Below are 21,394 nucleotides of genomic sequence, written 5' to 3'. Positions count from 1 at the left end.
CATACTCCGATTGACAAAACTCGTCCGGAAAGGATACTTACACCTAAAGATCAACCTGGCTGTATCAGCATCTCTCCGTAGCCTTGTGAACTCAAATGCAGTTTCAATTTATTTACTTAATAACTAATACATTTTTGTGTTAACATTTACTTGGTTCACTTGTTCTGTTTATTTTTGTCTGATTACTTCATCTAGTATTGCCAGCCTTTAAAGAAGTAGCATGAAAATGGGCCAATAAAGCAACACATCGCAAACAAACCGAGAAGTTACTTATAATTTCTTCTTATTTCCTCAGTTCACGAATTGCTTTTGGAAATTACTAAGCCCAAGAAAATGCATTTCTTTGAATTTTACAATATTAGTCTACATTCCCTTCATTACAATTATTGTTTTCTAACAGTTCAATGCCAGATTCATCTTTCCCATTATTTCCACATTTTTCAGCATTTTTTTTAAGGTCGGTTTCACTTTCTGGCAGAAGCTTGGTGGCATCTGAGTAATTTAAGTCCTATATTAAATGACTCCTATCAACTATAATTAATGTTTTAAATACGAGATGTGATCGAAACGTAACGGGAATTTTTTTAATTTTCACGGGTCTTATACATCCGGTTTTAACTTCGTGTTATCGTGTTCGTCCACGTGTTCCTGATGTATGTTTCCATTACCAGCTGTTTTGAATATTTAGTCTATTGTCGACAGTCCTGAAAGTTATACGTGTTTTAGAGTACTCAAAAACTTTTACTTTCGAAGAAGATGGACCAAAAATTTTTCCTTAAATTTTGCGTTAAAAATGGAGAAAGTACAGTACCGCATTCTAAATGAAGGAGAAAAACTACAGGTTGCAAGAGGCATAAACATTTTAAAAGAGGTTCGAGAAGTCGCTGAAGACGCCCACCGTCAGGAAGGCCACAGAACGTCGATTACTGATGGTTCTGGAAAATCTCTGAACCACCCTCCGAGAGGTTGCTGATCATGTCGGCATATCCTTTGGTACATGCCAACCAATTCTTTCGGATCTTTTGGACATTATATTTGAAGCAGCAAAACTTGTTCCGAAGTGATTGAATTTCAATCAAGAACGATGTCGCATGGACAACTCTCATAAATTGTTGCATGAAGTCAACAATACAGAACATCTGAAGAAAGTTATAAAAGGTGAATGAGGTGTACACGGCTCGTGTTTATCCAATTTATTGTTTGTCATCCTCTATTACGGTACTGCCGCCTCGTTTTTTAATTTCCTTTACTGGCATCACTACCTTCCTGCCTTAGTTGCCCGTGAGCGGCGGCACCAGCAGCAGCGCGTATTTCTAAGTGCGCTGTCATAGCATCTCTGGAGCAACCGACAGTATTTTCCATGTCGTCGTGTTTCTGGCAATAAGTTGTAGACGGACCATCAGTGCAGTCGGGACGCAGCAGCAGTGAAATCGGGGACGGAGAGCCGGTGAGGAGCCGACCGACACATCTGAACTGTCCAACGGGGGAAGATTGGAGTGGTTGGTCGTTCGGTTGGCCGTCCCACCGGACGACGTATATTTGGTCCTTTCACCGTTTCCAGGCCTGGGCAGTTGGTCGGTTGGCGTGGAGCAGCGGGGAAATGTCCGTGGCGCTTAGTTTGGCCGGGCCCGCTGGCGGCCTCTATGTGGTGTTGGAGTGCGTGCTGTTCCCATTGCTACGAGGTTCGTGGCTCACCGATCCTGGACATGAAAGTTGAATTCTGACTTAATCTACCAGCAAGTCACGACTGTTCACATTGTGTCGTTTGGAGTTCGTTGTCGGCTGTTGGGATAGTCCCGCTAGCAACAACGTGTGCCGCCCTCGGTGGCCGAGCGGTTCTAGGCGCTTCAGTCCGGAACCGCGCGACCTCTACGGTCGCAGGTTCGAATCCTGCCTCGGGCATGGATGTGTGTGATGTCCTTAGGTTAGTTAGGTTTAAGTAGTTCTAAGTTCTAGGGGACTGATGACCTCAAATGTTAAGTCCCATAGTGCTCAGAGCCAACAACGTGTGTTTTCAAGTTGGCATATTTTAGCCACTATCTGGTGGAGTTTAACTGTACTCGGTTATTTGAACTGAAGTGCACCAGCGGAATCTTCTGCCTTCTGGCCGTTAGCGTTCCGGTTACCTGCCCTGATTTAAGAACTGTTTTACGTAAAGCCTTTGGAAAATTTAAAATTAATGTTATTAAGTGTTGAGCCTTCAGCTGATTTTGAATTAAAGTGGTTCTGCTCTTTAGCCGTTAGATGGTTTGTGCCTTCAGCTTAATTTAAGAACATTTTATGTAAAGCCTTTGGAATTTTTTTGTAATTAATGTTGTTGAGTCTTAAGTGTTGGGCCTTCAGCCTCATTAAGGGACTGTTTTAAAATAAGGCTTTGCCTTCTAAATTTCTGATTTTGCTTGAGCTTTAAGTTATTGGCTTTCAGCCGTTTTTAAATTAAAGTGCTCTTGCCCTTAAGACATGAGATTATATGGCTCATTCGGCCCCTAATTAAGTTCCAAAACAAAAGCCGTGTTTTTCTTTTTTCTTCAATTTCCCTTAGCTCTTGTAATGTTTGATCAAATAAAACGTTATATGTTCGAGTGTAACCGACAGCCGCTTATTTTGGCCCCTTTCCACAACTTTAACTACCTGTCCTGTCCTGCGTCTCAGTGACGAAACGTGGTTATACTGATATGATATCGAAACCCAGTTCCAGTCGTGCCAATGGGAACTGGCTGAAGAGACAAGACTGGAAAAATTCGACGAGTTCGATCACATGTGAAAGGTCTTATCACTGTTTGCTTCGATTACCATGGGATCTGTGTCATGAGTTCCAGCCTTATGGTTGGACTGTCAATACAGGTTACTACCTTTAAGTTATGAGCCGTTTGCAACCCAAAGATAGCGACCAGAATTGCAGCAGAACCACTCGTGGAAACTGCATCATGCTAAAGCCCCCGCTCATGATTTGGCATAAAACAAAACCGTTATCTTGTCTCAGCCACAGTATTCCCCGGACATAGCCCTCCGGTGACTTCTTTTTATTCCCGAGGCTAAAGAGAAACATGAAAGGACGTCGTTGTGTCACCATGGATGAGATACAAACAGAGTCTGAGAAGGAGCAGAAAACACCATAACGAAAAGTGAGTTCCACAAGTGTTTCCAAGATTGGAAAATGCGCTGGCACATGTGCACTGTATCTGAGGGGGATTTCTTTGAGGGTAGAAAGGATGTTGATGCAGAAATAAATATTCTTAAAAATCAATGAATCCCATGGATTTTCTGATCATACCTCGTGTATTAGTACTGTTTTCATTTATTCTCCACTGAGCGAGGTGGCGCAGTGGTTAGCCCACTGGACTCGCTTTCGGGAGGACGACAGTTCACTCCCGTCTCCGGCCATCCTGATTTAGGTTTTCCGTGATTTCCCTAAATCGCTTCAGGCAAATGCCGGGATGGTTGGTTTGAAAGGGCACGGCCGATTTCCTTCCCCATCCTTCCCTCACCCGAGCTTGCGCTCCGTCTCTAATGACCTCGCTGTCGACGGGACGTTAAACACTAATCTCCTCATCCTTCATTTATTCTCCATACAAACACAAAAAGCAGATGTAGCATACATAGTTGTCTAGCGCCTATACCTGTCTGCCTTCCTGTCCGAGTCTTCAAAAAATGGTTCAAATGGCTCTGAGCACTATGGGACTTAACATCTGCGGTCATCAGTCCCCTAGAACTTAGAATTACTTAAACCTAACTAACCTAAGGACATCACACACATCCATGCCCGAGGCAGGATTCGAACCTGCGACCGTAGCAGTCGCGCGGTTCCGGACTGCGCGCCTAGAACCGCTAGACCACCGCGGCCGGCTGTCCGAGTCTTATCATTCCGTTTTCACTTTTTTTATAGGTTTGCAGTCTAATGTATGAGCATTCTATCACGCCTAATACCTCCCAAAATTTGAGTGATTTCCGTGGCTCATAATTAATATCCCACTGACTTTACTGATAATGGTAGAAATTCAGGTGAATTTTCTGCGCAAATATGCCTAACATCAATGATCAGAGATCATGGACAAGCTTCTGTAACTCGTGTGACAAGCCTTGATATGCTATCGCTCCGAATATTAGATTCCGTCTCGGTAACTGACAAAGAGAATACGTAACACTGCGACGCTATATTGAGCGGGTAAGTGTCAGGTCACGAACCAATCGTGATTGCCATTATCCCCTCCGTGATAAAATTTAATAAGACTGCCAGACTCTGTCTGCTGTTTCATTCTTGCGACGAAAGTGAAATTAGAAAAATGGCTTAGAAATACATCAGTTTTGTGCAATTTTGGGTTCGTAAACTTCTTTATAGAAAAGGAGACAAAATTGCACCAACTTCATCTTAAATTTAAGTATAGAATAGGGAGAACATCGCCTTGAAATGAATTCTATGACTATGCCAAATTAGCCTTTAATGAAGTTAATATTTCTTAAAATTACGATTGTTGTCGTAGAATAGCTATTTGGGCAGACAGCCAACGACAACTGTATGTTGCCTACCTAACAGAAAAGATTCTTCGTATCACTGGATGCACCAAAAGTATTAATCTACTGGACTGATGCACATATACAAAATAGTTTGCATCAAAACAGATTAAATACAACAGACAAACGAACATTCTAGTTAAGGTATTTATCTGGAAAATTAACTAACACAAGACGCCAAGAGATAAAGTGTATAAATCAGTAAATGATGAAAACGACAAAACCTAAAAGTTTGTTGATAAGTCTCCTGCGACAAAGAGCAATGGTGTCAGTAACAGCATATTCTCTCCCGTCTCACCTAGAGATATAACATGCACTGCCACCGAATTCTGTTGTAATCCGCCCGTAGGCTTTCGTAGGTGTATCACCTTGTTGATATCTTGTTTTTCTTTGATCAAAAATGCAGTCTTTCAACGTGTAGATTGTTGGTGCCTGAATCTTCTTCACTCGTTAGCTAAGCCACGAAGAACAAGTTGACAGTGACTTCATATGTTTCGATATGCTGGCAGGGTTGAGACGTGCTAGCAAACTGCTCTGGCTCGTCATATGAATTGTAGATTAATGCAGATTATTAGTGTCTTACTTTTTTCTTCTTTTTTACTTCTGTAACTTACGTTGAATGTAAGAGTCATAGTATTCCTAGTCCGTATAGTAATACACCGTATTACTTCATTTCTTCTATCTTATTAGCTTTATATATCGTAGTACTACTCTCACAAAAAGTTGCATAAAAGAATAAATATTTAGACCTCAAGTGGCCCAAGTGCGAGACTACATTGTTGGAGATTACGTGATAATTGGAAACCAAAGAATTCGCTGTTTTAGACGAAAGTAATGACAAAATGAAAACAGTTCCATATTAGATCATTTGCTACTGCTAGAATTTCGCAACTCGGAGCATAGTGATATGTTTCCCTGATTCAGATAGAATTTAAATTCTATAAACATATCGGTAATTAAATTACTTCGATCGGCAAAGCCACCAACAGATTATGGGCGTACGTGACACGCAGTTCCCTTAACATAAAGCGTACCATATTCTTACAGACAATAGTATTGTGTGAATGTAGGCTTTCCCGGCATAAACTGCTGATGAAAGGTTCCGTGTCCCTAACTAGATGCAGGTGTTGATATACCACGACGTTTGAACAAGTGTCATATTCATCATCTTCTGAAGAAGTATCAAGAACTGTGGATGTTCCTACAGGGTGTTTCAAAAATGACCGGTATATTTGATACGGCAATAAAAACTAAACGAGCAGCGATAGAAATACACCGTTTGTTGCAATATGCTTGGGACAACAGTACATTTTCAGGCAGACAAACTTTCGAAATTACAGTAGTTACAATTTTCAACAACAGATGGCGCTGCGGTCTGGGAAACTCTATAGCACGATATTTTCCACATATCCACCATGCGTAGCAATAATATGGCGTAGTCTCTGAATGAAATTACCCGAAACCTTTGACAACGTGTCTGGCGGAATGGCTTCACATGCAGATGAGATGTACTGCTTCAGCTGTTCAATTGTTTCTGGATTCTGGCGGTACACCTGGTCTTTCAAGTGTCCCCACAGAAAGAAGACACAGGGGTTCATGTCTGGCGAATAGGGAGGCCAATCCACGTCGCCTTCTGTATGTTTCGGATAGCCCAAAGCAATCACACGATCATCGAAATATTCATTCAGGAAATTAAAGACGTCGGCCGTGCGATGTGGCCGGGCACCATCTTGCATAAACCACGAGGTGTTCGCAGTGTCGTCTAAGGCAGTTTGTACCGCCACAAATTCACGAAGAATGTCCAGATAGCGTGATGCAGTAATCGTTTCGGATCTGAAAAATGGGCCAATGATTCCTTTAGAAGACATGGCGGCCCAGACCAGTACTTTTTGAGGATGCAGGGACGATGGGACTGCAACATGGGGCTTTTCGGTTCCCCATATGCGCCAGTTCTGTTTATTGACGAAGCTGTCCAGGTAAAAATAAGCTTCGTCAGTAAACCAAATACTGCCCACATGCATATAGCCGTCATCAATCCTGTGCACTATATCGTTAGCGAATGTCTCTCGTGCAGCAATGGTAGCGGCGCTGAGGGGTTGCCACGTTTGAATTTTGTATGGATATAGGTGTAAACTCTGGCGCATGAGACGATACGTGGACGTTGGCGTCATTTGGACCGCAGCTGCAACACGGCGAACGGAAACCCGAGGCCGCTGTTGGATCACCTGCTGCACTAGCTGCGCGTTGCCCTCTGTGGTTGCCGTACGCGGTCGTCTTACCTTTCCAGCACGTTCATCCGTCACGTTCCCTGTCCGTTGAAATTTTTCAAACAGATCCTTTATTGTATCGCTCTTCGGTCCTTTGGTTACATTAAACCTCCGCTGAAAACTTCGTCTTGTTCCAACAACACTGTGTTCTAGGCGGTGGAATTCCAACACCAGAAAAATCCTCTGTTCTAAGGAATAAACCATGTTGTCTACAGCACAGTTGCACGTTGTGAACAGCACACGCTTACAGCAGAAAGACGACGTACAGAATGGCGCACCCACAGACTGCGTTGTCTTCTATATCTATCACATCACTTGCAGCGCCATCTGTTGTTGAAAATTATAACTACTGTAATTTCGAAAGTTTGTCCGCCTGAAAATGTACTGTTTTCCCAAGCATATTGCAACAAACGGTGTATTTCTATCGCTGCTCGTTTAGTTTTTATTGCCGTTTCAAATATACCGGTCATTTTTGAAACACCCTGTATATTTATACTGGTCGAGTAGTCACAGCATTTACCTATCTTGATCTAGTGTAGTTTCTCTCGAATTTCTGTGTAGGCGTTCCTGATCCGCCTCGTGTGTGCTATTCTGGCTACCGCCGAGTGAGTTATTGGCGTATAGCTATTGGCGTGGGATCTCACGACGTTCTTCGTTCCTATTATAATATGTAGTAATAGTTACACTATCAGTTGTATTTACTGGCTGAATCCATGACACTCGTCGAAACATCATGGTATCTCAACTTTGTTATCTGGCTAGAAAGCCATACGTTATCATTTGGAGGTAGCATTGGCAAGACAGGAAGAAAGAACGATAGACATACACTACTGGCCATGAAAATTGCTACACCAAGAACAAATGCAGATGATAAACTGGTATACATTGGACAAATATGTTATACTAGAACTGACATGTGATTATATTTTCACGCAATTTGAGTGCATAGATCCTGAGAAATCAGTACCGAGAACAACCACCTCTGGCCGTAATAACGGCCATGATACGCCTGGGGATTGAGTCAAACAGAGCTTGGATGGCGTGTACGGGTGTAGCTGTCCATGCAGCTTCAACACGATACCCCGGTTCATCAAAAGTAGTGACTGGCGTATTGTGACGAGCCAGTTGCTCGGCCACCATTGACCAGACGTTTTCAATTGGGGAGAGATCTGGAGAATGTGCTGGCCAGGGTAGCAGTCGAATGTTTTCTGTATCCAGAATGGCCCGTTCAGGATCTGCAGCATGCAGTCGTTCATTATCTTGCTGAAATGTAGGGTTTCGCAGGGATCCAATGAAGGGTAGAGCCACGGCTCGTGACACATCTGAAATGTAACGTCCACTGTTCAAAGTGCCGTCGGTGCGAACAAGAGGTGACCGAGACGTGTAACCAATGGCACCCCATACCATCACGCCGGGTGATACGCCAGTATGGCGATGACGAATACACGCTTCCAACGTGCGTTCACGGCGATGTCGCCAAACACGGATGCGACCATCATGATGCTGTAAACAGAACCTGGATTCATCCGAAAAAAATGACGTTTTGACATTAGTGCACCCAGGTACGTCGTTGAGTACACCATTGCAGGCGCTCCTGTCTGTGATGCAGCGTCTAGGGTAAATGCACCCATGGTCTCCGAACTCATCATCCATGCTGCTGCAAACGTCGTCGAACTGTTCGTGCAGATGGTTGTTGTCTTGCAAAGTCCCCATTTCTTGACTCAGGAATCGAGACGTGGCTGCACGATCCGTTACAGCCATGCAGATAAGATGCCTGTCATCTCGACTGCTAGTGATACGAGGCCGTTGGGATCCAGCACGGCGTTCCGTGTTACCCTTCTGAACCCACCGATTCCATATTCTGCTAACAGTCATTGGATCTCGACCAACGCGAGCAGCAATATCGCCATACGTTAAACCGCAATCGCAGATAGGCTACAATCCGACATTTATCAAAGTCGGAATCGTGATGGTACGTATTCCTGCTCCTTACACGAGGCATCACAACAACGATTCACCAGGTAACGCCGGTCAACTGCTGTTTGTGTATGAGAAATCGGTTGGAAACTTTCCTCATGTCAGCACGTTGTAGGTGTCGCCACCGGCGCCAACCTTGTGCGAATGCTCTGAAAAGCTAATCATTTGCATATCACTGCATCTTCTTCCTGTCGGTTAAATTTCGCGTCTTTAATGCGTCATCTTCATAGTGTAGCAATTTTAATAGCCAGTAGTGTATGTTAAGAAACGATTACTTATTGACATAAGGGATATTTTACTTTTGCCGACGACGTTCATTATTCAGTGACGTAGGCTGCCATCCTTTTGACGATTTGTCATTTATATTTGGTTGTGTGATTCTGTACTTGGTCCTTTGGCAGCGATACTGTCGTTAGGCAAAACACTTTCAATTGTCTCCTACATCAGCTGTTTAGCAGGTACCGTTTTGACTTGTGAACAGGATTAGAGATATAGTCGAGCGTGAATGTCGTAAAGTGAAGTCTTATTAACCCACGCTGGAAACTGCACGTATGATATTCTGTTGTTCAAGACAATGGAATTAATCGATAGGCAGTTCGCTTGGATACATCCTGACACTTCATTCCATCTACAATTAAAATAAAAGTAGTTATTCAGGTTGTTCTAGCGGCTTGCAGACACAGGGTTGTTGACAATCAGGAAAAAGGATCGCGGTATAAAACAGGCACGGCATGTGATGGAACACGGAATGCAGCAACGATAAGAGCCTATGGAAGAAAATTGTGAGTAGAACTGCAGCTACTGAAGGCTTAAATCACGATCTTGTGCAGTGTATTCCGCACGATTAATAGATTCATTTCCTCCTAAGTGTTTGCAAGTCCCCTATTGACAAGAGCATCACGTCATACTATAATTTCACAAAAACAGGAAATAGAGCGTATTTTGTTTACTGATGAGAAGGAATTGAAATAGAATGGAATTATGAATTACAACAGTACAGATTTGTGGGTACATGCAAAACATCGGCGGACATGGAAGCAAGATCAACTTTAGTATCAAGGTAGAGGCAGTAATTATGTGTAAAAGATACTCTTTACGAGATATATGTTCATCATTTATCCTCGATGAAAGACAGTTGATGTGGTTTATGCGCGACATAGTAACACAAATTTCTTCGTCTCGTACAACCATACCTAATTTTGTAGAATGAAGGCTTTCACGACCGGGTGACATGGCTGTTGATATACTTTCCGGGATGTGAGGTCGTGGTCCAAGAACTTTTCTGCTCCTTACGTTTCGTCCAGAACTGCGCTGGACTTCCTCAGAGGCGCTGCTCCGCTGTATCTTGCCGACTGACTCGTCGGGTGTCTGAGAGCGACTTATATATTGTGAGAAAGGGGGGCGTGGTTCAGGTGACACGTGATGAGCAGTGATAATCCATAGCAAAGATAAGGTTGACTATCGATTACCACCTTGTCAAAGATAAAAATTGTTAGCAATTTTGTAGAGCCACTGATAATCCATAGCAAAGATAAGGTTGACTATCGATTACCACCTTGTCCAAGATAAAAATTGTTAGCAATTTTGTACATCCACTGTCCATATATCGCTAAGTTTCATAGCCTCCTCTTTCCTATTGAAATTATCGTGATGTTTATAAATTTCGATAGCTTCTCTATATAGCCGTGGATAGTAATTTAACGTTGTAGATAAAACTTCGGTATCCGAAAACTTCACTTGGTGGTTGCCTGGTTGAAGAGCATGTTCCGCTACAGCTGACTTTTCTATTTTTCCAAGTCGACAAAGACTTTTATGCTATTTCAGTCGCGTGTTTACGCTTCTTTTGGTAGTACCAATGTAAACTTTACCACAGGTACATGGAATTTTATACACACCACATGTCGACAGGGGAGGGCGTTTATCCTTCACAGATCGTAGTGCTTGACTTATTTTCTTTGTTGGTTTAAAGATCGGTTTTATGTCATGTTTTCGTAAAATCTTACCGATCCGATCTGTTACTTTTTTAATAAAAGGGATAACTACTGTATTTTTCTGTCGTTGTGGTTCATTCTTATCTATTCTGAAAGGCAGAAAGGCCTTGGACGATTTCTTTGATTGTCTCTTGGATTTGTCGACTGAAGTGTAGTGGTGAAAGACAACGCCTGTCTTATGCCCTTTTTAATCAGACCACTTCTTTCTTGTTCCTCCAGTGTTATTGCTCCCTCTTTGTTCTTGCAGATATTGTTTAGTACTTCCCCATCATGTACTCCTCGGTATTGCGAACGTTTTACATTGTTGATCGCTTTTTCCTTATTCTTAAGTCTTGCCTGTCTCATTAACCGCAACGTCAAATCTGTCTGTCCCTACCTTTCTCAAAGCCATACCGAGCGTCATGTAACTCATCCTGAAGCTTCTTTTCCCTTCTTATATATAAGGGGCTGTCAAATCAAAACGAGATAGATGGAAAAACTGGACAAGTGTGAATAGGACTCGCGCTCGAGTGTTTTGTCCAAAATTATTAAAGCATATTGGTAACACTAATAATACATTCCTGTGGTTCAATGGCCTGGTGCAAGTCATTTATTTGGACGCCACTTCGGCATGTTGCATGTGATCGACTTACCTCATTTATCCAACTGACGAAAGGGGACCTACTGTTTACCGTGGAACTCGAACCACGTCTCACATCTGGCGACTTTTCACCGTTGAGAAGTGAGCGCCACGTTAAGACGAAGGCTGTAGGATGACACACGATGACTTAAAAAAATTTCTGATTTGTATGATGAATGATAGCTAGCCCTAAATGTAGCAAAATGCAAGTTAAAACAAATGAGCAGGAAAAACTAACCCCTAATGTTCAAATGCCAACGGCTTAGCCGCAGTGTTAACATCGGTTCCCGTCAGATCACCGAAGTTAAGAGCTGTCGGGCTGGGATAGTATTTTGATGGGAGACCATCCGGTCTGCCGAGCGCTGTTGGCAAGCGGGGTGCACTCAGCCCTTGCGACGCAAAATGAGGACTTACTTGATTCAGAAGTAGCGGCTCCGGTCTCGGAAACTGACAGACAGCCGGGAGTGCGGTGTGCTGACCACATGCCCCTCCATCTCCACATCCAGTGACGACTGTGGGCAGAGGATGAGGCGGTCGGTCGGTTCCTTTGGGCCTTCATTGCCTGTTCGGGAGGAGTTTAGTTTAGTTTTAATGTTCAGATACAGCAATAGCAGTGTGCAGTAGTAGTGTGCTTATTCACAGACTCTCGTCGATTTAATATTTAGGTGTAACATGTAATGCGATATGAAATAGAAGGAGCAAGTAGGACTGTGGTAGGAAATGGGGAATGGGTGACTTCGGTTGATTAGGAGAATCTTAGGAACGGGTGGTTGATCGGTAAAGGAGAAAGCATATAGGACTCTAGTACGTTCCATTCTTTAGTAGTTATGGATTGTGCTGAATTCGCCGGCCGGTGTGGCCGTGCGGTTCTAAGCGATTCACTTTGGAACCGCGTGACCGCTACGGTCGCAGGTTCGAATCCTGCCTCGGGCATGGATGTGTGTGATGTCCTTAGGTTAATTAGGTTTAAGTAGTTCTAAGTTCTAGGGGTCTGATGACCACAGATGTGCTCAGAGCCATTTTTTGCTGAATTCGCTCCAGATCAGATTAGAGGAAAACATCGAAGCAATTCAGAGGCTCCGTTTGTTACCGGTAGGTTCGAACAAAACAAGTACTACGGAGGTAAACAATTTTTTTTCCAGCCTTCAGTTGCAAGGTAATTTTTACTCGTTTACCTAGGTTTCGATTCCAATAATCTTATGCGTCTTTATTGTTTTAATTTTTAATCTGTGTCATGGCCAGTGTTTCGCTCTCAAAATAATTTAATTTTTTGTTCTGAAGAAGATTCCATTACTGGAATCGAAACCTAGGTAAACGAGTAAAAATTACCTTGCAACTGAAGGCTGTAAAAAAAATGTTTATTTCCTATACATATACGGTTGCTGACGCGCTGCATGATGTTAAAAATTTGTACTATGGAAGTGCTTCGAGAGCTCAAATGAGAATCCCTGGAAGTAAGGCGAAGTTCTTGAGAAAATTTAGAGGAAAAGGTATTTCATGCCGACAGCAGAACGATTCTAATGCCGCCAACATAAATTGTACGTAAGGAATAAGAAGATAAGAGGAAAATGGGGGCAGTTGGTAGCCAAATAGACAGTCGCTTTATTCGAGAGGATAACACGAAAGGAAATGTGTAGTATTGATACAGGGCATCCTCTGCCACGCACTGTATGTAAGGTGTATATAGATATAGAAGTGGATTGAAAAATCCGTGGTCCGATCGAGCTTCTCTAGGTTTCCAGGCACGCGTTTTACTTCTAGACCACCAGGACCGACGATTATGTAGGTAGTTCAACCACAGATTTTGAGCAAGGGGTTTGCGAGTATCAAAATGTGTGACATATATGGCCATATATTTTCTGTGCATTGACTTACAAGCTCAAAATTTTCACATCGCAGAGGACCTTATACCTTAGAATATTACACAGATTATAAAAGGGGATTCTAACAGACGGACAGACGAACAGGCGGATAAGTGGACAACGAAGCAATTATATGGAGGTCCCATTTTTGCAAACTCAGGTTTCAAAAGTAAAGGCTGTGTTATAGTGTTCTTCAGTCCAGAGACTGTCTCCATGCTACTGTATCCTGTGCAATCTTCTTCATTTCAGAATAACTACTGCAACCTGTATAATTCTGAATCTGTTTAGTGTATTCGTGCCTTGGCATCCGTCTACCGTTTTTACCCTCTACACGTCCATCCAATACTGAATTGGTGATTCCTTGCCTCAGAACGTGTCCTGCCAACCGATCCCCTCTTCTAGTCAAGTTGTGCCACAAATTCCTCTTCCCTCCAATTCTGTTCAGTATCTCCGCATCAGTTACGTGATCTACCCATTTAATATTCAGCCTTCTTCTGTAGCACCACATTTTGAAAACTTATATTCTCTTCTTGTCTAAACTATTTATCATCAATGTTTCACTTCCATACATGGCTACACTCCATACAAATACTTTCACAAAATACTTCCTGACAAATCTATACTCAATGTTAACAAATTTCTGTTCTTCAGAAACGCTTTTCTTGCAATTGCCAGTTAATACCTTATATCCTTCCTACTTCGACCATCAGTTATTTTGCTTCCTAAACAGCAAAACTCGTCTACTACTATAAGTGTCTCATTTCCTGATCTAATTCCCTCATCATCACCTTATTTAATTCGACCACGTTCCATTACCTTCGTTTTGCTTTTTTTGATGTTCATCTTGTATCCCTCTTTCAAGACAATGTCGATTCCGTTCAACTGCTATTACAGGTCCTTTGCTGTCTCTGACAGAATTGCAGTGTCGTCGGAAAATCTCAAACTTTTCATTTCTTCTCCATGGATTTTAATTCCTACTCCTAATGTTTCTTTTGTTTCCGTTACTGCTTGCTCAATACACAGATTGAATAAAATCTCAGACAGGCTACAACCCTGTCTCACTCCCTTCCCAACCACTGCTTTCCTTTCATGCCCCTCGGTTCTTATAACTACCATCTGGTCTCTGTACAAATTGTAAATAGCCTTTCGTCCCCTGTATTTGACCTCTGCCACCTTCAGAATTTGAAAGAGAATATTCTAGTCAACATTGTCAAAAGCGTTCTCTAAGTCTACAAATGCTAGTAAGGTAGGTTTGCCTTTCCTTAAATGATCTAAGATAAGTCTTATGGTCAGTATGGCCTCACGTGTTCCGATATTTCTACGGAATCCGAACTGATCTTCTCCAAGGTCAGCTTCTCCCAGTTTTTCCATTCGTCTGTATAGAATTCGTGTTAGTGTTTTGCAGGCGTGCCTCATTAAACTGATAGCTCGGTATTTTTTACGCCTGTCAACACTTGCTTTCTTCGGGATTGGAATTATTATTTTCTTCTTGACGTCTGAGGGTATTTCATCGGTCTCATACATCTTGCTCACCAGATGGAAGAGTTTTGTCAGGGCTGGCACTCCCAAGGCTATCAGTAGTTCTAATGGAATGTTGTCTACTCCCACGGCCTTGTTCCGACATAGGTCTTTCAGTGCTCCTGTCAAATTCTTCACGCTCTATCATACAATGTTTCCCTCTACTACATCGCCCTTCTGTAGACCCTCCGTTTTGCAGTTTCTTCATTTTTAGTATACACTTCATAACCAATTGATTTTGGTCAGAGTCCACACCCACCCCTGGAATGTCTTACAATTTAAAACCTGGTTCCTAAATCTCTGTATTACCATGATATAACCTATCTGAAACCATTACATAACCCATGCGAACCCTTCCAGTGCCTCTTCCACGTATACAACCTTCTTTCATGATTCTTAAACCAAGTGTTAGCCATTGTGGCATCAGCGAACTGATTTCGACACGATCGACGGGCAGGTCTATTTTAGTTGTGTAATGACAGTCGATGCTTCGACAAAGCAGGGATGTGAAGCCTTTATAAAAACTTCTCACAAGGGACCATTCTCAAGTGTCAGTGAACGATCTTGTTGAAACTTGGCAGATGTGTAGAGGGTTTTTAAACAAACTTCGTGAAACTTGGCAGATGCGTAGAGGGGGCAAAATAATGCGATATTTACTTTGTTGCGTTCAGTTTCACTTTTAAGTGGTAAAACATATCCTAAAAGAAAATTTGGCAATACTGGTTTGGAAGGAATATCTTCGAATCGTTAATATATAAAAGGGTTTGTCATATAAAAGTTGAAAGCTGTGTAATAGAACTGAGTAATAATTTCAAATTCTGCAAAATACCCCACCAGCATTAATTATTTTGAAAAATGAATGCTTCTGTTGCAACATGAATTAAAGAAGCTTTCCATCTATACACACACAAGAATAATAAATCTGGTTCTTTCCATATCGCTTTTGGAAAATAAGTTGTACATAGTGTGCTTCCTGAGTATTTTCAAAATAACTAGTTAAAATATCAAATCATTCATTATTAGTCTAGTTATTTATTTCAATTATATTTGTTTAATGTTTTAAACTATTATTTTTACGTTTTACAGACTTTTGCTTTTTCTTTACTTTTTTTAGTGTATAGTTTCAAATACACGTATTTTGTTAATTGAAAATAATAAGTCCTCAGATACGATGGTCTTTACAGTTTTTTCTACTGGTAGCCTCAAGAATCTAACAATAAAACCGGTTTTTGCTCTTATTGGGAAATAAAACATCTTACTCATTTTTTTGACCTGGTCAGACGTTTGTTTTCAAGGTGGCAGTGTTGAGAGGTGGCCATATCACCGAAATTCATCAAAAAAACCCGTATTAGTTAGTCTAATGCACTCAACTGCGCACTTGGACTACCACAGATCCTATCATGTAGCAAACAATTAATGGAGTGAATTAGGATATGGCCCTCTCTGTTGTCAGTTTAACAGTGTCACCTTCGACAGGAGTCTATTTATGATAACGTAATAGCTGATTACTCATATCTTGCAAAGGACCCTGATGATACAGGTGAAATTCAACCAATAAATAACACAAAGGGTATCAAAAAGTGATTTATTACGATAATTTATAATGTATGACACGACTCAGTTATTGAATGGAATATGAATAACAACAATGTAACCTGGGTAGTGAGATGTCGGCTGAAATCACATACAGGAGTGGGATCAACTGTCACGTTAGAGACACCTACAAGTTTAATGAGTGAGAGTGTGCCTTAACACTTTACCCCTGACTATTACGAACAATACTGACCACACATGCAAGCTGTGGCTGTGTATGGCGACAAGGCGACAGCGTAAGCTGGGAGAGTTCAAATTAATGAGACTACTGCGCAGGTGCTGCGAATACATTACCACCTGCGACACTGGCTGCGCGCCAGCGGATCGGAGCCCAGGGAGGATGTTGCAGCTGCTCTCAGTGGCAGTCTGCGCCCGTGGTTAAGGACCCGACCGATATATTGCGAGCAGAAACGACTAAGTAATCCGACTGTCGTTTCCTAGTGGTAACAGACAGGACTACCGCGACAGTAATATTTCTTAATCTTGCGATCACCTTCACTGTCAGATCAGAAGTGAACAACTCTAAGGTTCGCTCTGGCAGGCCAGAAGCGAAATACGACCGATCTTTCCGCCTGTCCAGAAAATCCCGACCTCCTCACCTCGCGAAAGATTAGCGCCGTGTCCGCATCACACAGGAAAACCTCCCGTCGTGGTAGGCCACAGATACAGCTGCCAACCATACAGATTCAGCTGTTTCTTTCCCCTCCAAACCACTACAACAAATTTTCCTCCTATCACGGGTCGTCCGGCCAGATTCACGGTGCACTCCTTTGCACCAGCATACGTCACACTTGTCTACCAATCAGATGGAGTTTTTCGGGCTATACGCGGGAAACTAAGGACGCAATCAATACCCTCACTGCGGTGAAGTCACTGATGCCAGTTCCACCAAAGCAGAGTTATTAAACAGTGTTTTACGAAACTAATTCACGAAAGAAGACGAAGTAAATATTCCTGAATTTCACTCAAGAACAACTGTGAAGATGAGAAACATGGAAGTAGATATCCTAGGAGTATCGAAGCAGCTTAAATCACTTAATAAAGGCAAGGCTTCCGCTCCACATTGTATACCAGTCAGGTTCCTCTCAGAGTGTGCTGACAAAATAGCTCCATATTTAGCAGTTACATACAACCACTCACGCACAGAAAGAGCCGTACGTAAAGACTGGAAAGTTGCTCAAGTCACAACAATACCCAAAAAGGGAAGTAGGAGTAGTCCGCTTAATTACTGGCATATATCACTAACGTCGATTTGCAGTGGGGTTTTGGAACATATACTGTATTCGAACATTATGAAGTACCTCGAAGAAAACGATTTGTTGACACATAGTCAGCACGGATTCAGAAAATATCATTCTTGTGAAACACAAGTAGCTCTTTATACTCATGAAGTAATAAGTGCTATCGGCAGGGGATATCAAATCGATTCCATATTTTTAGATTTCCAGAAGGCTTTCGACACTGTTCCTCACAAGCGTCTTCTAACCAAACTGGGTGCCTACGGAGTATCGCCTCAGTTGGGCGACTGGATTCGTGATTTCCTGTCAAAAAGGTCACAGTTCGTAGTAATATACGGAAAGTCATTGAGTAAAACACAATAACAGGCGTTCCCCAAGGAAGTGTTATAGGCCCTATATTGTTCCTGATCTATATTAACGACATAGGAGACAATTTGAGTAGCCGTCTTAGCTTGTTTGCAGATGATGGTGTCATTTACCGCCTCGCAAAGTCATTACATGATCAAAACGACTTGCAAAATGATTCAGGTAAGATATCTGTATGGTGGGATAAGTGGCAATAGACCCTGGAAAAGGAGAAGTATGGAGTTCACATGAGTACTAAAAGAAATCAGCTAAATTTCGTTTACGTGATGTCACACAAATCTGAAGGCCGTAAATTCAACTAAATACTTTACGGCTTACAATTACAAATAAGCTAAATTGGAACGATCACATAGATAATATTGTGGGTAGAGCAAACCAAAGACTGCGATTCATTGGCAGAACACTTAGAACGTGCAAGAGACTGCTTACGGCACGCTTTTCTGCCGTATTCTGGAGTACTGCTGTGCGGTGTGGGATCCGCACCAGTTGGGATGACGGATGACATAGAAAAAGTACAAGAATTATCGCGAAATGGGGGAGATAGCGCTACAGATATGATACGTGAATTGGAGTGGCAATCATAAAACAAAGGCGTTTTTCGCTGGGACGGGATCTTTTCATGAAATTTCAATCACCAGTTTTCTCCTCCGATTGCGAAAACATTCTGTTGGCACCCACCTACATAAGGAGAAATGATCATAACGATAAAATAAGAGAAATCAGGGCTCACGCAGAAAAATTTAAGTGCTCGTTTTTCCAGCGTGCCGTTCGAGAGTGGAACGGTAGAGAGACAGCTTCAAAGTGGTTCATTGAACCATCTGCCAGGCACGTTATTGTGAATAGCAGAGTAATCACGTAGGTGTAGATGTACAAACTGCCTCTGGCTGCTGCACGGTAGTGGTCTGCGTGGGCGCCGTACTGTCAACCTCCGTGGATGCACACAGTAAAATTCTGCGAACCGACGCAGACACTATACACGTGCGACGTCGCTGTTAGTCGAACGGCGAGTCCCAGTGCAATAAAACGATATGCGACGCATCTGCCCGACGCTGCCAACATCCCAGACACGCTGCTATCCATACTACAAAAAGTGAAAGGGCAGAGTCACCTCTGTGGTCAAAGAGTGGGCGTACTCTGCTCTTGTCGCTCAGTCAGGTAGCCGTGCAGCCACGCGTCGTCCCATACTTAATAAAGTGCGACAGCCCTGTCACCCAGTTGCTATCTAAGCAAAATCGTAACTCTCATTCGAGATTTCGTTACTCCAGACTTAACTGGCTGTCACCATACGGAAACCTTACAAGAGAAAGTAGAATCAAGGCAAAAAAATAAAATAAAATAAAAATGATAGGGTACAAGCCACGAGATCTTGGCATCTTTCATGTTTACCACATTTCCGTGCAAGGACATTTAGTGCTTCAAAACAGAGATTCTCGAATTCTTGGTCCAAACTCACCATCAGCTTCTTTTAAAACTATGAGAAGGTTGCTGATCAATGTGTAAAAGGCCGGCCGGAGTGGCCGAGCGGTTCTAGGCGCTTCAGTCTGGAACCGCGCGACCGCTACGGTCGCAGGTTCGAATCCTGCGTCGGGCATGGATGTGTGTGATGTCCTTAGGTTAGTTAGGTTTAAGTAGTTCTACGTTCTAGGGGACTTATGACCTCAGCAGTTCCATAGTGCTCAGAGCCATTTGAACCAATGTGTAAAAACTGTTTTGACTGTCATACTACAGGACAAGTAATTGGCTTCATCTGGTGTTTCACAGGGCTATGCAGCACAGGTACAGATGTGAGATGGTTATAGCTTCCCATATTGGAAGAACTTTGTGAGGACAGTTTCAGATCTAGTTCTGTTGAACGATTATGATGTCAGTGTCCACTTTTAAAACAGTGTAAGTAAGTTTCAGTTACTAGTAAATAACCAATTCTCTTCGCAAGGCTTCCAGTGTAGTGAAATATGCCTGACACAGAATGACATTTTCACTCTTCATCGGAGTGTGCGCTGATATGAAACTTCGTGGCATATTAAAACTGTGTGCCGGACCGAGACTCGAACTCGGGACCTTTTCCTTTCCCAGGAAAGTGCTCTACCAACTGAACTATCCAAGCAGGACTCACGACCCTCCTCACAGAGTTAATTCCATCTGTACCTCTTTTCCTACCTTCCAAACTTCACAGAACCACTTCTACGAACTTTCCTGAATTAGCACTCTTGGAAGAAAGGATATTGCGGAGACATGGCTTAGCCACAACCTGGGTGATGCTTCCATAATGAGATTTCCACTGTGAAGTGGAATGTGCGCTGATATGAAACTTCCTGGCGGATTATAAGTGTATGCTCAACCGAGACACGAAATCGGGACCTTTTCCCCTTTTCCTTTCGCGGACAAATGCTCTACCAACTGAGCTATCCAAGCCCGACCCACGACCCGTCCTCACAGCTTTAATTCCGACACTTGTCAGCGAAAGGTAAAGGTCCCGAGTTCGATTCTTGGCCCGGTACTCAGTTTTAATCTGCCAGCAAGTTTCGTGCCTGCCACAGTTAGGATAATTAGGTCTCTCGCAACAACTAGAAATCTTGCTGAATTTTGTTTTATATTGCTTTCTCTATGGCGTATATTATTTTTTGTGCGAAGTATAACAAGATGTTATGTTTTAAGCAGTTATTTAGAGACTATCATTATGGCAATGATATTGTCTAATAATAATGAGACACACATTTTTTCGGTTAAAATATGTGTGTAAGATAAATGATAAATTAAGAAACAAAAGCTAAGAAATGAAAGTAAAACACAAAACAACAATTTAAAACATAAAACAAATGTAAGTAAGATAAATAACTGGAGTAATAATGTATATTTAGATTTTGTTGTTTGGTATGTTGGAAATATATCGACAATACATTGTGTACAGCTTATTTTTCAAAAATTGTACTCCACAAAACTGCTTTATTACATATGTTTGTAAGTAGTTTGGAAGTTTATTTAACTTATGTAGTAACAAAAGTTTTCATTTTTCAGAATTGATTAATAGTGGTAGTTTTGAAGTTAGTTAATTACGAATCAGTTTTTATATGAGAAAGATCTTTTTATGCCATCTTTTCGAACATACTTCCTTCAAACGTTATAATCAAAATTAGCTTTTGAGAAGTGTTTTACACCTTAAAAATGAAACTGAGCACAAACTAAAAAAGTTATTTTGCCTGCTTTACGCTAGCCACGGACGAGTGTGAACTTTCAGACTTACCGTCTTCCAACCGGCGTGCCATCAGGTGGTTACTTCCAGTCACTGCAGCCTCCAACCCTGATGCAGCGTTTCAAACCTGGGACCAGGCAGTTCTTCAACTGCCTTTGTCCGTGAGGGAAAACTGCTGCTGTGAACCGGCTCCATCCACACTGAGTCCATGGCCTCGATTTTGTACGCTACGGCGCATGCCAAGCCGACCTGCCTAGCCGT

The 21,394-nt window shown here is 42.3% G+C and overlaps 1 pseudogene; it reads left to right on the top strand.

Annotated features, from left to right (window-relative positions):
- The first annotated feature begins 11,619 nt into the window (after positions 1-11,619).
- LOC126253861 (5S ribosomal RNA) lies at positions 11,620-11,737 on the top strand (annotated as a pseudogene).
- The last annotated feature ends 9,657 nt before the right edge of the window (positions 11,738-21,394 follow it).

This window comes from Schistocerca nitens, chromosome 4 (genome assembly GCF_023898315.1).
Source record: "Schistocerca nitens isolate TAMUIC-IGC-003100 chromosome 4, iqSchNite1.1, whole genome shotgun sequence".
In the NCBI taxonomy this organism is placed as follows: domain Eukaryota; kingdom Metazoa; phylum Arthropoda; class Insecta; order Orthoptera; family Acrididae; genus Schistocerca; species Schistocerca nitens.
This window is presented reverse-complemented; position numbering and strand designations above follow the sequence as displayed.